Source organism: Saccoglossus kowalevskii, chromosome 10, assembly GCF_978046115.1.
Source record: "Saccoglossus kowalevskii chromosome 10, keSacKowa6.1, whole genome shotgun sequence".
Taxonomy (NCBI): Eukaryota; Metazoa; Hemichordata; class Enteropneusta; family Harrimaniidae; genus Saccoglossus; species Saccoglossus kowalevskii.
This window is the reverse complement of record NC_140650.1, coordinates 4550836-4565518: the sequence shown is the minus strand read 5'-3', so window position 1 is coordinate 4565518 and position 14683 is coordinate 4550836.

The following is a 14683-nucleotide window of genomic DNA, read 5'->3' as shown; positions in this document are numbered from 1 at the left end:
TTTGTGGCCGGGGGTTGGGTAATGTGATTATGGACACTATGTTGTTGCCAAGGGTTTGTTAATGTGATTATGGACACTATTTTGTGGCCAGGGGTTTGTTAATGTGATTATGGACACTATTTTGTTGCCAAGGGTTTATGGACACTATACTGTGGCCACAGATTTGTTAATGTGATTGTGGACACTATTTTGTGGCCAAGGGTTTGTTAATGTGATTATGGACACTATATTGTTGCCAAGGGGTTAGTTAATGTGGTTATGGACACTATATTGTTGCCAAGGGTTTGTTAATGTGATTATGGACACTATATTGTTGCCAAGGGTTTGTTTATGTAGTTATGAACAGTATTTTGTGGCCAAAGGTTTGTTAATGTGGTTATGGACACTATGCTGTGGTCAAGGGTTTGTTAATGTGGTTGTGGACACTATATTGTTGCCAAGGGTTTGTTAATGTGATTATGGACCCTATATTGTTGCCAAGGGGTTTGTTCATGTGGTTATGGGCCCTATATTGTGGCCAGGGGGTTGTTAATGTGGTTATGGACACTATATTGTTGCCAAGGGTTTGTTAATGTGTTTATGGACACTATATTGTTGCCAAGGGTATGTTAATGTGGTTATGGACACTATATTGTTGCCAAGGGTTTGTTAATGTGATTATGGACACTATATTGTTGCCAAGGGGTTTGTTCATGTTGTTATGGGCCCTATATTGTGGCCAGGGGGTTGTTAATGTGGTTATGGACACTATATTGTTGCCAAGGGTTTGTTAATGTGGTTATGGACACTATATTGTGGCATGGGGTTTGTTAATGTGGTCATGGACACTATGTTGTGGCCAGGGTTTTTTATTGTGGTTAGGGACCCTATATTGTGGCCAGGGGTTTGGTAACGTGATTATGAACACTATTTTGTGGGCAGGGGTTTGTTAATGTGATTATGGAGACTATTTTGTGGCCAAGGGTTTGTTGAAGTGGTTATGGACACTATGTTGTGGCATGGGGTTTGTTAATGTGGTCATGGACACTATGTTGTGGCCAGGGTTTTTTATTGTGGTTAGGGACCCTATATTGTGGCCAGGGGTTTGTTAATGTGATTATGAACACTATTTTGTGGCCAGGGGTTTGTTAATGTTGTTATGGACACTATATTGTTGCCAAGGGTTTGTTATTGTGGTTAAGGGCACAATGTTGTGGCCAGGGGTTTGTTATTGTGGTTAGGGACACTGTTTTGTGGCCGGGGGTTTGGTAATGTGATTATGGACACTATGTTGTTACCAAGGGTTTGTTAATGTGATTATGGACACTATTTTGTGGCCAGGGGTTTGTTAATGTGATTATGGACACTATTTTGTTGCCAAGGGTTTATGGACACTATACTGTGGCCACAGATTTGTTAATGTGATTGTGGACACTATTTTGTGGCCAAGGGTTTGTTAATGTGATTATGGACACTATATTGTTGCCAAGGGGTTAGTTAATGTGGTTATGAACACTATATTGTTGCCAAGGGTTTGTTAATGTGATTATGGACACTATATTGTTGCCAAGGGTTTGTTTATGTGGTTATGTACAGTATTTTGTGGCCAAAGGTTTGTTAATGTGGTTATGGACACTATGTTGTGGTCAAGGGTTTGTTAATGTGGTTATGGACACTATTTTGTTGCTAAGGGTTTGTTAATGTGATTATGGACCCTATATTGTGGCCAGGGGGTTGTTAATGTGGTTATGGACACTATATTGTTGCCAAGGGTTTGTTAATGTGGTTATGAACACTATATTGTGGCCAGAGGTTTGTTCATGTGGTTATGGGCCCTATATTGTGGCCAGGGGTTTGTTAATGTGGTTATGGACACTATATTGTGGCTAAGGGCTTATTAATATGGTTATAGACCCTATGATGTGGTCAGGAGCTCTTTCATACAGCTATAGACCCTGCGATTTGGCGAGGAGCCCTTTCATAGAGATATGGACCCCATATTGTGGCCAAGGGTTTGTTAATATGGTTATGAACACTATATTGTGGCCAGGGGTTTGTTAATGTGGTTATGGACCCCATGTTATGACCAAGGGTTTGTTAATATGGTTATAGACCATGGGATGTTGTCGGGAGCTCTTTAATACAATCATAGACCCTATGGTGTGGTCAGGAGCTCTTTAATACAGTTATAGACCTTATGATGTGGCTAGGAGCTCTTTCATACAGTTATAGACCTTATGATGTGGCTAGGAGCTCTTTCATAGAGTTATGGACCCCATGTTGTGGCCAGAGGTTTGTTAATGTTGTTACCGACACTATATTATGAACCACATGGACCCCATGTTGTGGCCAAGGAAGTGTTAATGTTGTTACCGACACTATATTATGAACCACATGGACCCTATATTGTGGCCAAGGGTTTGTTAATGTGCCTATGGACCCAATATTGTGGCCAAGGGTTTGTTAATATGGTTATGGACACTATATTGTGGCCAACAGTTTGTTAATGTGGTTATGGACCCCATGTTATGACCAAAGGTTTTTTAATATGGTTATAGACCCTATGATGTTGTCAGGTGCTCTTTAATATAGTTATAGACCCTATGATATGGTCAGGAGGTCTTTCATACAGTTATACACCCTATGATGTGGTTAGGAGCTCTTTCATAGAGTTATGGACCCTATATTGTGGCCAAGGGTTTGTTAATGTGGTTATGGACACTATTTTGTGGCCAGAGGTTTGTTAATATGGTTATGGACACTATTTTGTGGCCAGGGGTTTGTTAATATGGTTATGGACACTATTTTGTGGCCAGGGGTTTGTTAATATGGTTATGGACCCCATGTTATCACCAAGGGTCTGTTAATATGGTTATGGACACTATATTGTGGCCAACAGTTTGTTAATGTGGTTATGGACCCCATGTTATGACCAAAGGTTTTTTAATATGGTTATAGACCCTATGATGTTGTCAGGTGCTCTTTAATATAGTTATAGACCCTATGATATGGTCAGGAGGTCTTTCATACAGTTATACACCCTATGATGTGGTTAGGAGCTCTTTCATAGAGTTATGGACCCTATATTGTGGCCAAGGGTTTGTTAATGTGGTTATGGACACTATTTTGTGGCCAGAGGTTTGTTAATATGGTTATGGACACTATTTTGTGGCCAGGGGTTTGTTAATATGGTTATGGACACTATTTTGTGGCCAGAGGTTTGTTAATATGGTTATGGACACTATTTTGTGGCCAGGGGTTTGTTAATATGGTTATGGACACTATTTTGTGGCCAGGGGTTTGTTAATATGGTTATGGACATTATTTTGTGGCCATGGGTTTGTTAATATGGTTATGGACACTATTTTGTGGCCAGGGGTTTGTTAATATGGTTATGGACACTATTTTGTGGCCAGAGGTTTGTTAATATGGTTATGGACACTATTTTGTGGCCAGGGGTTTGTTAATATGGTTATGGACACTATTTTGTGGCCAGAGGTTTGTTAATATGGTTATGGACACTATTTTGTGGCCAGAGGTTTGTTAATATGGTTATGGACACTATTTTGTGGCCAGGGGTTTGTTAATATGGTTATGGACACTATTTTGTGGCCAGAGGTTTGTTAATATGGTTATGGACACTATTTTGTGGCCAGGGGTTTGTTAATATGGTTATGGACACTATTTTGTGGCCAGGGGTTTGTTAATATGGTTATGGACATTATTTTGTGGCCATGGGTTTGTTAATATGGTTATGGACACTATTTTGTGGCCAGGGGTTTGTTAATGTGGTTATGGACCCCATGTTATCACCAAGGGTTTGTTAATATGGTCATAGACCCTATGATGTTGTCGGGAGCTCTTTAATACAATCATAGACCCTATGGTGTGGATAAGAGATCTTTAATACAGTTATGGACCCAGTGAAGTGATCGAGAGATCTTTAATACAGTTATGAACTCTATGATGTGGCCAAGAGCGTGTTAATACAGTTATGGACCCGATGATGTGGTCATAGGCTATTTAATAGTGTTATGGACCCTCCAATGTACCCACGAGCTCTTTAATATGAATATCGACCCTATGATGTGGTCAAGTTATCGACCCAGTGATGTGGTCAAGAGATCTTTAATACAATTATGAACCCTATGATGTGGCCAAGAGTTCTTTGATACAATTATGGACACTGTGATGTTGTCAAGAGTTCTTTAATACAGTTATGGACACTGTGATGTGGCCAAGAGATCTTTAATATCGTTATGGACCCTATGATATGGTCAAGAGCGCTTTAATACAGTAACGGGCCCAATGATGTGACCAGGAGCTCTTTAATACAGTTATGGACCCTATGATGCGGCCAAGAGCTCTTTAATTCAATTATGGACATTGTGATGTGGCCAAGAGCTCTTTAATAAAGTTATTAACCGTATGATGCGCCCAAGAGCTCTTTAATTCAATTATGGACATTGTGATGTGGTCAAGAGCTCTTTAATTCAATTATGGACATTGTGATGCGGCCAAGAGTCTTTGATACAATTGTGGACACTGTGATGTGGCCAAGAGCTCTTTAATACAGTTATCGACCCAGTGATGTGGTCAAGAGCTCTTTAATTCAATTATGGACATTGTGATGCGGCCAAGAGCCTTTGATGAATCATGGACACTGTGATGTGACCAAGAGCTCTTTAATTCAATTATGGACATTGTGATGTGGTCAAGAGCTCTTTAATACAATACAGTTATCGACCCAGTGATGTGGCCAAGAGCCTTTGATACAATTATGGACACTGTGATGTGGCCAAGAGCTCTTTAATACAGTTATGAACCCAGTGATGTAGTCAAGAGCTCTTTAAAACAATACAGTCACGGACTCTATAATGTGGTCAAGAACTCTTTAATACAATTATGGACACTGTGATTTTGTCAAGAGCTCTTTAATACTTGATATTGATAGTTATGCTCTTTCACCCTCCGAGTTTAATACCAAATTTGACATTAATTATAATAAATATTTCTCCATATCGCACATTAATATTTTCTCACTCAATAAAAATTTCGATCAATTTATTGCCGTATCAGAGATTTGGCAACTGAATAATCCAGAACTAGTTCAATTACCAAATTATTCCCTTGAGTTAAAATGTAGAGACAATGGTAGAGGTGGTGGTGTGAGTGCACACATCCACTCCACAATCAACTACAAACGTTTAGATTACAATGTCATGCATTCTGAAACATTATGGGTCGAAATTATTGGTAAAAAGAATAGAGTTGTTGTCGGGGTTGTTTATAGAAAACCGGGTACAAATATTACCGAATTTACAAATTCAATAATTAATGTCTTCTTTAAAATTAAATTAGATAAAAAACATTGCATTCTCCTTGGAGATTTTAACACTGACCTGACAGATAATGAAAATGTTGCAGACCCCCTAGTTAATAATTTACAATGTCTTAACTTACATCAAATTATTTCAGTTCCAACTCGTATTACTATATCATCAAGTACTGTGATTGACCACATCTATACAACTATCAATACTGAAAAAATTCATACAGGTACTATTGTTACAGATATATCTGACCACTTTCCAGTGTTTTCAATCTTTGAGCTCTTTGATATTAATGTCACTGCCAAGAAAACAGTTTTTTCAAGAGATTTTAAAATGTACGATCGTAATCGTTTTAGACAAGATTTGCTCAAAGAATCATGGGAGATAACTTTTAATACTACCGACACAGACACAGCATATGGCTCGTTTTATAAGACGTTTTCTAGGATTTGTGATGCGCATGCGCCATTACGAGTTAAAAACTATCAAAGCTAAAGCTAGCACTAACAAGTGGATCACTAGTGCTATTAAAAAATCAATTAATACGAAACACAAACTATATGCAAAATCTCTAGCAAATAATCATGAGCCACATGCTGTATCCAAGTATAAGTCATATAGAAATGTCCTTACTATATGTTTATTCATCACCGATTTGTATTAACTTTCATATTCATTTGTTTAGTTATTTATCAATTTGGTTAGTTAATCTTCATATTAATATACTTATTTTTGGCCCTCTACTATATACATTATAATTTACTTCCAATGTATATAGGGAATCAGACTAGACTAGCAGTAAGGTATTTTCTGATTTCCTTTTTACCCAATATATATATATATGTATTTTTCTTACCATTTGTTTTTCTGTATGGCTTATTTTTGTTATTTTTGTCCAGTGTTTCTTATTGTTATTATTGTTGGGTAAATAAATTAAAAAAAAAAATAGTATTATCGACCCTATGATGTAGTCAAGAGCTCTTTAATACAGATATCGACCCTATGATGTAGTCAAGAGCTCTTTAATACAGATATCGACCCTATGATGTAGTCAAGAGCTCTTTAATACAGATATCGACGCTATGATGTGGTCAAGAGCTCTTTAATACAGATATCGACCCTATGATGTAGTCAAGATCTCTTTAATACAGATATCGACTCTATGATGTGGTCAAGAGCTCTTTAATACAGATATCGACCCTATGATGTGGTCAAGAGCTCTTTAATACAGATATCGACCCTATGATGTGGTCAAGAGCTCTTTAATACAGATATCGACCCTATGATGTAGCCAAGAGCTCTTTCATACAGACATACAGATATCGACCCTATGATGTAGTCAAGAGCTCTTTAATACAGATATCGACCCTATGATGTAGTCAAGAGCTCTTTAATACAGATATCGACTCTATGATGTAGTCAAGAGCTCTTTAATACAGATATCGACCCTATGATGTAGTCAAGAGCTCTTTAATACAGATATCGACTCTATGATGTGGTCAAGAGCTCTTTAATGCAGATATCGACCCTATGATGTGGTCAAGAGCTCTTTAATACAGATATTGACCCTACGATGTGGTCAAGAGCTCTTTAATACAGATATCGACCCTATGATGTAGCCAAGAGCTCTTTCATACAGACATACAGATATCGACCCTATGATGTAGTCAAGAGCTCTTTAATACAGATATCGACCCTATGATGTAGTCAAGAGCTCTTTAATACAGATATCGACGCTATGATGTGGTCAAGAGCTCTTTAATACAGATATCGACCCTATGATGTGGTCAAGAGCTCTTCAATACAGCTATAGACCCTATGATGTGGTCAAGAGCTCTGTAATACAGATATCGACCCTATGATGTAGTCAAGAGCTCTTTAATACAGATATCGACCCTATGATGTGGCCAAGAGCTCTTTAATACAGATATCGACCCTATGATGTAGTCAAGAGCTCTTTAATACAGATATCGACCCTATGATGTGGCCAAGAGCTCTTTAATACAGATATCGACCCTATGATGTGGCCAAGAGCTTTTTAATACAGATATCGACCCTATGATGTAGTCAAGAGCTCTTTAATACAGATATCGACCCTATGATGTAGTCAAGAGCTCTTTAATACAGATATCGACCCTATGATGTAGTCAAGAGCTCTTTAATACAGATATCGACCCTATGATGTGGCCAAGAGCTCTTTAATACAGATATCGACCCTATGATGTGGTCAAGAGCTCTTTAATACAGATATCGACGCTATGATGTGGTCAAGAGCTTTTTAATACAGATATCGACCCTATGATGTGGTCAAGAGCTCTTTAATACAGATATGGACACTATTTAAGAGTAAAATTTTGATGAGATGGGAAGCACAGTGGTATTTTTTTTCCTTGTGGTGAAACTGCTGTGCGGAGAAGAAACTACTTTACAAAGATGACAAGAACATCGTCCGGCGGCAAAATTTGTTGAGATATTTTCGGAACCAAATGCATACAATACTGCAATACAATAAAATATTTGACAGTTACAAAACAACTGAGAACAATTCAGAGGCAAGCGTGAGTGGGCGTCAGAGTTAATATTTCTCCTCTATCAAAATATTCGGGAATATATATGCACTGCAGGTATACGTGAAAGCTACGTGTATACTGTATATTGTACTGATTAAAGATTAAATGACGCTTTCATAAAATCACATGGGTAAAGCATTTGCCTTCGTATTTGCAATAATGAAAATGTAAATTCGCATGTGCCCAAGATTTCCCTGTACGAGCGACACACAGGTAAGACATGACAACAAAGGAAATTTCATCTGCCGTGATGGCTGTTTCACAATAATTGCATTTGAAAAAGTTGAAAACTGATATCTGAAAACACCTTCAAGGTGTTATGTTATATAGCTTTATTATCAACATCCCCAAATAGACCAGGTAAAATTGATCTGGCAGATTACACTTTCAGGATACTATACTGTAAAACACATATATGCCATTTTAGGAATTTGACTTTTAATCATAATTTAGCTAAAGTGTCAACAATCTCATCGTGAGAATATACTGTTTTTTTTTCTTTTTAGTGACTTCCCGAATTAGCGAAATTGGCTGAAATAACATGTTGTACAGTAGTTACTGTTGGACAGTCATCACATTTTCTGCTTTTTGCCAATATCAAAAGAGAAAGGCTACAGTTTATGTGGTATTCCACCCACTGTACTGTGGGTGTGGTGTGGTGTGGTGTGGTGTGGTGTACTGTACTGTACTGCACTGCACTGCACTGCACTGCACGGCACGGCACGGCACGGCACGGCACGGCACGGCACGGCACCGCACCGCACCGCAACGCACCGAACCGAACCGCACCGCACCGCACCGAACCGCCACCGCACCGCCACCGCACCGCACCGCACCGCACCGCGAATTTGATATGTCGGAAAAAAACTGTCAACAAGGAGGCTGCTCCGTGATTGGTTGACTGTTAGGTGTCGAGCAGACATACTAGTTAGGCATGTACAATGACAATCTTAATACAAATTTCAAAAACTTCTGAGCGGATTTTGATCTAATTTTGTACATAAGTACCTTGGGGTTATATATGTATATGACTGGTTTGGGGGAAATGTTCGTGCATATTATGTAGCTAATTTGCATAATAATTATCTCATTTCAGACTGTGTATGCAAAATCTCAAAAATTGTAAAGCGGATGGTACTTGGGGGTAATCTGTAGATATGATTAGATTTAAGGCTATGTCTATGCATAATAAGTACGTAATTATCATATTATCACATTTCAGTCTGTGTGAGCAAAATCTTAAAAACTTCAGAAAGGATTTTGATATTTATTTTTATAAAACTACAATGATTGCGTATTTCGTATTTACACAGGAGCTTTGCAGAATTTAACCTTGATTTAGTGATGGATTCAATTTATTAAAAGTTAACACCCAAGTAAACGAAAATAAACAAACTGTAAGCTACAGTATCGAAACATTTATAAAATTCTCAAAACGAGGAGGCTGAAACGACATCGCATAAAGGTATCGGTGGTTCGTTGTCTGCGATTGGTGCAATTGCATTTCGTTTCCATATATCAAAAAAACCACGAACAAACTTAGGCATTGTTTCACTGGAAATCCTCGATATATTGCGTATATCGCCCATAATATTTCGAATTGCTTTAGAGTCGGACAAGTCGGAATAATCGCTATCGTCCCATCCGAGGCTTCTCAGCTCATCACTACTTCGTCCACGCATCACCGCCTGGGCAACCACGAATATGTCAGCGAACATGTGTTTATCGTCACTGAAACGGCAACGTAGCACAGCGGAAACTCTGTGTGCAAAGGCGGGGTGTCGCCACACGTAGATGAACGGGTTGACGGCGGGACGGCATGACGACATGAGCACTCCAACCCGGTACACGTGGTCAGGGATCCAAGTGCAATTAACTTGATACGCGATGAAATAAATCACATTAAACACGTTTGTGAGAAAATAAACCATTAACATCAATACTATTGTTCTAGTACATTTCTTTTTTTGTTTCCCCATAGTCATTTGCAAAATGACGGTATCACTGTTTTCATATCGCTGTCTCTGTTCTGTGTTTTTCTGTCGGAATTTGGCGATGGCCCGCTTCAGTATCAAATAAACACCAGTGTAACAAAATACTAATGTACCAAACGGGGCTATGTACGCTGCTGTAACGAGTAGGGCAATGTACCAACCCGAAAACGCCGTGCGATCTACAACGCAGTGGCTCACGCGAGCATCGTAGTTAAGCATCGCATCCTTGTCCATCATAAATGGAACTGCCAACATCGTCGCTGCAAATATCCATAAGCAAACACAAAATATAATCGCGTTTCGCGCCGTAAATATCACACTATGTATGATATCGTTGTGCAGTTTCAAGAAGTGGTTGGCAGCTATGATTGCTACGGTGATATTTGAAACAATAGCACAGAAGTCATCCAGGTTGCCGAAAAATATACAAGACTCCAATTCGATGAACGGCCATTCGTTGATTCCCATCGACACTGCGAGAAGTGGTTGACACAAACCTGCTACCGTTAGATCCACTATTGCTAAATTTACTGCTAGAATACAGACTGAATGTTTCAGAATATCTCTTGATTCTATCCAAACTATACTCATTAATACTACTGTGTTGCTAAATATACCCATCAGACTCACAAACACGGTGACGCAGATTTGTAAAACTTTGCTCCATGTTTCTATGGTGATTGCCCCTGTTTCACAGCAATGTTGTTCGTCAGATGTGGATGATGCCGTTGGTCCATTAAGTGGAAATGTCCAATTTTGCGCAGTTGGGTCCGAGGTACTCATGATTGCATACTATTTTTCACTGTGACTGTTGCATTGGTTGGATAATCCACCTTAATCCCCTCTTATCATTTAAGTCGTCGTATCAATGAGTGTTACCATAACGATATCATCAGATTGCTAAATCGATGTTTCTCAATACCAACTTTTCAATTAATCGATCGATCACTCCTATCAAAGTATCAAAAATACCAACTTCACAACAGTCTATACCGACAGAGCCCCGTCATACTAAAGTAAAAATAGCCGATATTAACTCACTGCATGACTGTTATTCTCCGGATTGGAAATCGCTAGTTGACTGCTTGATTTTCGTCGTGGTGGTCTTTCATCATGCGTTCGCTGTTATATATATATATATCACATATGGTCCGCTGCACACGCTTCTTTGAAAGTGCAGATCGCAAAAACAAAACAGATTTAATAGCCGCGAGCCGAAATACAGCCGAGCTCTGAGTGTTCTGAATATAGTAATTATTCTAATCATGACCTTCATTGAACGGAATTAACATGATTGGTCTCTGCTTGTCGCATACCCGCAACCAGGATATTATCAACCACACTACCACCCTGGACGCATATGATTCCGCAGTCTTGATATAATTACCTTCGTTGCCATGGTATGTGTTATCTATAAGGATGCGAATCCATGGGAGGTAGACTAATTATGTCTGTGTCACTTATTATATTCATTAATTTTCTCTTATTTGTCTTTATTTAGATCCATATCACGACTGTATTTTGTATTGAATTTGTAATGTGACTGTCAGTTGTGAGAGAAATCGTGTTCGTTGGAGAAAAACATGTGGTCTGTGTGAATTAGAGACTGTTAAAAATCTGTGTATATGCAATTTACCTAGTCCCTAGTTATGTTTGCTAGTGCCAGAATCAGTACTTATACGGAAATGTTACTTGTATTTAGACGCGAACACCTCTGCCGGTACACTTGTTGATCACAGTAAAACCCCACTGAATAACATTTCATTGTGTTTAGTAAAAAAAGACCGAAAACACGACATGTTCGAGATTGGTTCGAGTCACGCGCGCAGTCACGGTGAGTGTATACTTCACCTTTATAGTATTTACCATGATCATGCCGTATCTACCATACGTTTACAATTATTTCGCAGGGTTCCCGTTCTACCAGGTTCATGTCGTACAACGTGCCGATAGCTAATATAGTGCTGAAATCAACAGATAATGAACAACGTCGGCAATATTTCCGCCAATTTCCGATCGCTTTTGCCATCGGGTTTTGAAAATATTTAAACGTTTTACTAAATGACATAGAGAAAAGATTGTATTATCCCGTGATAATAATGAAGGTAGGTATTAGAGTACAAATTTTTCACTACATTTTTTTAAAAATTATAACATGTTTATTATTTAGGTGGAAACTTAGTTAGTTAGACTTGATTTTCAGTCTCTGTTTCTTGCATACAGTAGCTGCAGATCGTTTTTGTTAGCCTGCCCTCATCGGTTTATGATATTATAATGTGACCCACATGGACAGTTTATGATCATAGACGCCTTTTTACAGTCGTGGTTGTAAAATAAATAATTATGACATAAGTGCAAATTAAAAAAAAAAAACTGGGTGACGAGATTGACAGGTTCCAATCTCATAAGGTAAAGCAAATTCTATGGTCAAGGTCAATGGCGGACTTACAGACTCATTAATTTCAAACACTAGATTCAAACAAAGTTGTAACTTGAGTCCAACTCCCTTCAATTTTTTTATACATGACTTGCCCAAAATGTTCGATCCACACATTTATAGTTCTCCCACAGTAAACAAATCATCCAAAGATGACATAGCCCCCCCCCCCACTTGTCAGATGTGATTATAGTTGGCTATGATGAATTATAAATGTAAATTATAAATAAATGTTTGAATGTATATGTATAAAATCGGGTAAGAAGATTAAGTTGAAAATCAAAAGTATGTTACTCAAAGTTAACAGCTAAGACATCTCTATTAAATTTGGTAAAATCAATTTTAACAAAAATACACAATCAATTGAATATGGAAATTCAATTGAGTCAATATTAAATAGCAAATACACGATATTAACAAGAATTCAAATTAATTAAATATTCAAATTAGCTCATTAATTAAGTTGAAAGTCAATATTGCATAGCACACATCTTATATTGACAGATCAAGTAAGTCTATAACAACTTTGGTCTCATTCGGACAATTAGTTCACAAGATATCAACAAAAATTCAAAATTCTTTAAATATGCAAATGAGCTCGTTGAATGGCTGAAACTCAATATTGCATAGCATATATCTTATATTGACAATCAAGTCTCTACCAAGTTTGGTCTGATTTCGACTATTAGTCCCCCAAGATATTAACAAGAATTCAAATTAATAATTAAATATGCAAATGAGCTCATTAATTGATTCCTTGAAGAAATAAATCAATATGCATCTGTACCAGTGGTCACTCTGTCTTTGTACCAAGTCTCAGCAAAATCGGTCTAGGCATCTCCGAGAAATGATGATGGACACACCCAAAAAAAACTGGATTTTACGGAATTTAGACATTCAAAATGGCCACCATTTCAAAAAAATAAAACAACGTGCATCTGTATGGGTGTCCCTTTGAGTTTGTAACAAGTCTCAACAAAATCGGTCGAGCCATCTCCGAGAAATGATGATGGACACACAAGGACCGAATTTGACTGAATTTTGTCATTTTTATGTTTGGAGAGGTGTTACAGCAGTTGTGTTCACGTTAGTCACGGTCGGGGCTGAGTCCGGCCCACTCTGCTCAAAATCACGCCCTCATTCTTAGATTTCTTGGTTAATCGAAAATGGCAGACGATCCGCATATGATGATAATAATAGTCCGACATCGTGCAGTGGTGAATTCAAGAGACATATACTGATTCATACTACATGTACATGTACTAGTATCATTACATGACGATGGAGGCAAGTGTAGCTAATTATGGTCGGGTTCTGTAGTAATGAAAGAAAGAAATACAGAACGTTGTCGGCGACGCATATTAATGTGCTGCTTCAACCGTTTTTTTTTTTTGTAATGCAACATCGCGTAAAAATAACAGCTCATTGAATACTTTGTCTTTCATGTGCACGATGTCGGACTCATAATAAATACCGTAACAGCAAATGGATATTATTTCAATAAAGCAATTGTTATTATCATCATATGCAGATCTCGCCAAGTGAACACCACTGATATGTTTATTTGCTGTCCGGGTTCACGTGGTCCGGGTTCACGTGGTGCGGGTTTCTACGATATTTAGAGCCGACAACTGGCCAACACCTGTTTCTATCTTATCAGAGCGTCTGATGTTTGTCAAATGTTGTAAAATTGACATGACTTTAACAAATGAGAACAAATGCGACTTTTCTGGAAGCCGACTCATGCTTATAAACTATAGAAATAAAACCTTAACGAGGATTTATCGGTAATCAGTCAAGACTTGGAGAAAGGAAAGTTGTGTTGGAAGCCAGGAAAGTTATATTCACGGTTACTAAAAAAGACGGTTAGGAAACAAGCCATGTTCTTTTCATTGGATGCGTGTCGCAGGTAAACATTTGAAAAAAAGACGTACTAATCTGTGATAAATCATTAACATAAAATGTAGACAGGAAATCACGCAAATATGACGTCATTTTCCCAGACTTCATTGCAATCAACAACTGCACGCCATTTTATTGTGTCTGTGTCGATACTTTCAGTAATACTAAAGTGTAAGTTGTTCCAGTGAATCCTGACAAAACCTTTCGCTCAGTTTAAACTCTATACAAATTTGCCTGCGTGTATGGCATTTTCGTTTCTAAAGAAAACTGAAATAAAAAAATAAAAAACATGATCAGAAAACAAGACGTCAAAGAAACCATACAAGTGTTTATATTTCAGCCATGTGAAAGTTTTAATGAGGAGCCATGACACCACATACATTTTGTTGGAAATAAACAAAATATGCGATAAGATAACTGAAATGATCCGCCCATGCTCTACAAAATGCATGTAAGCAGACCAAATAT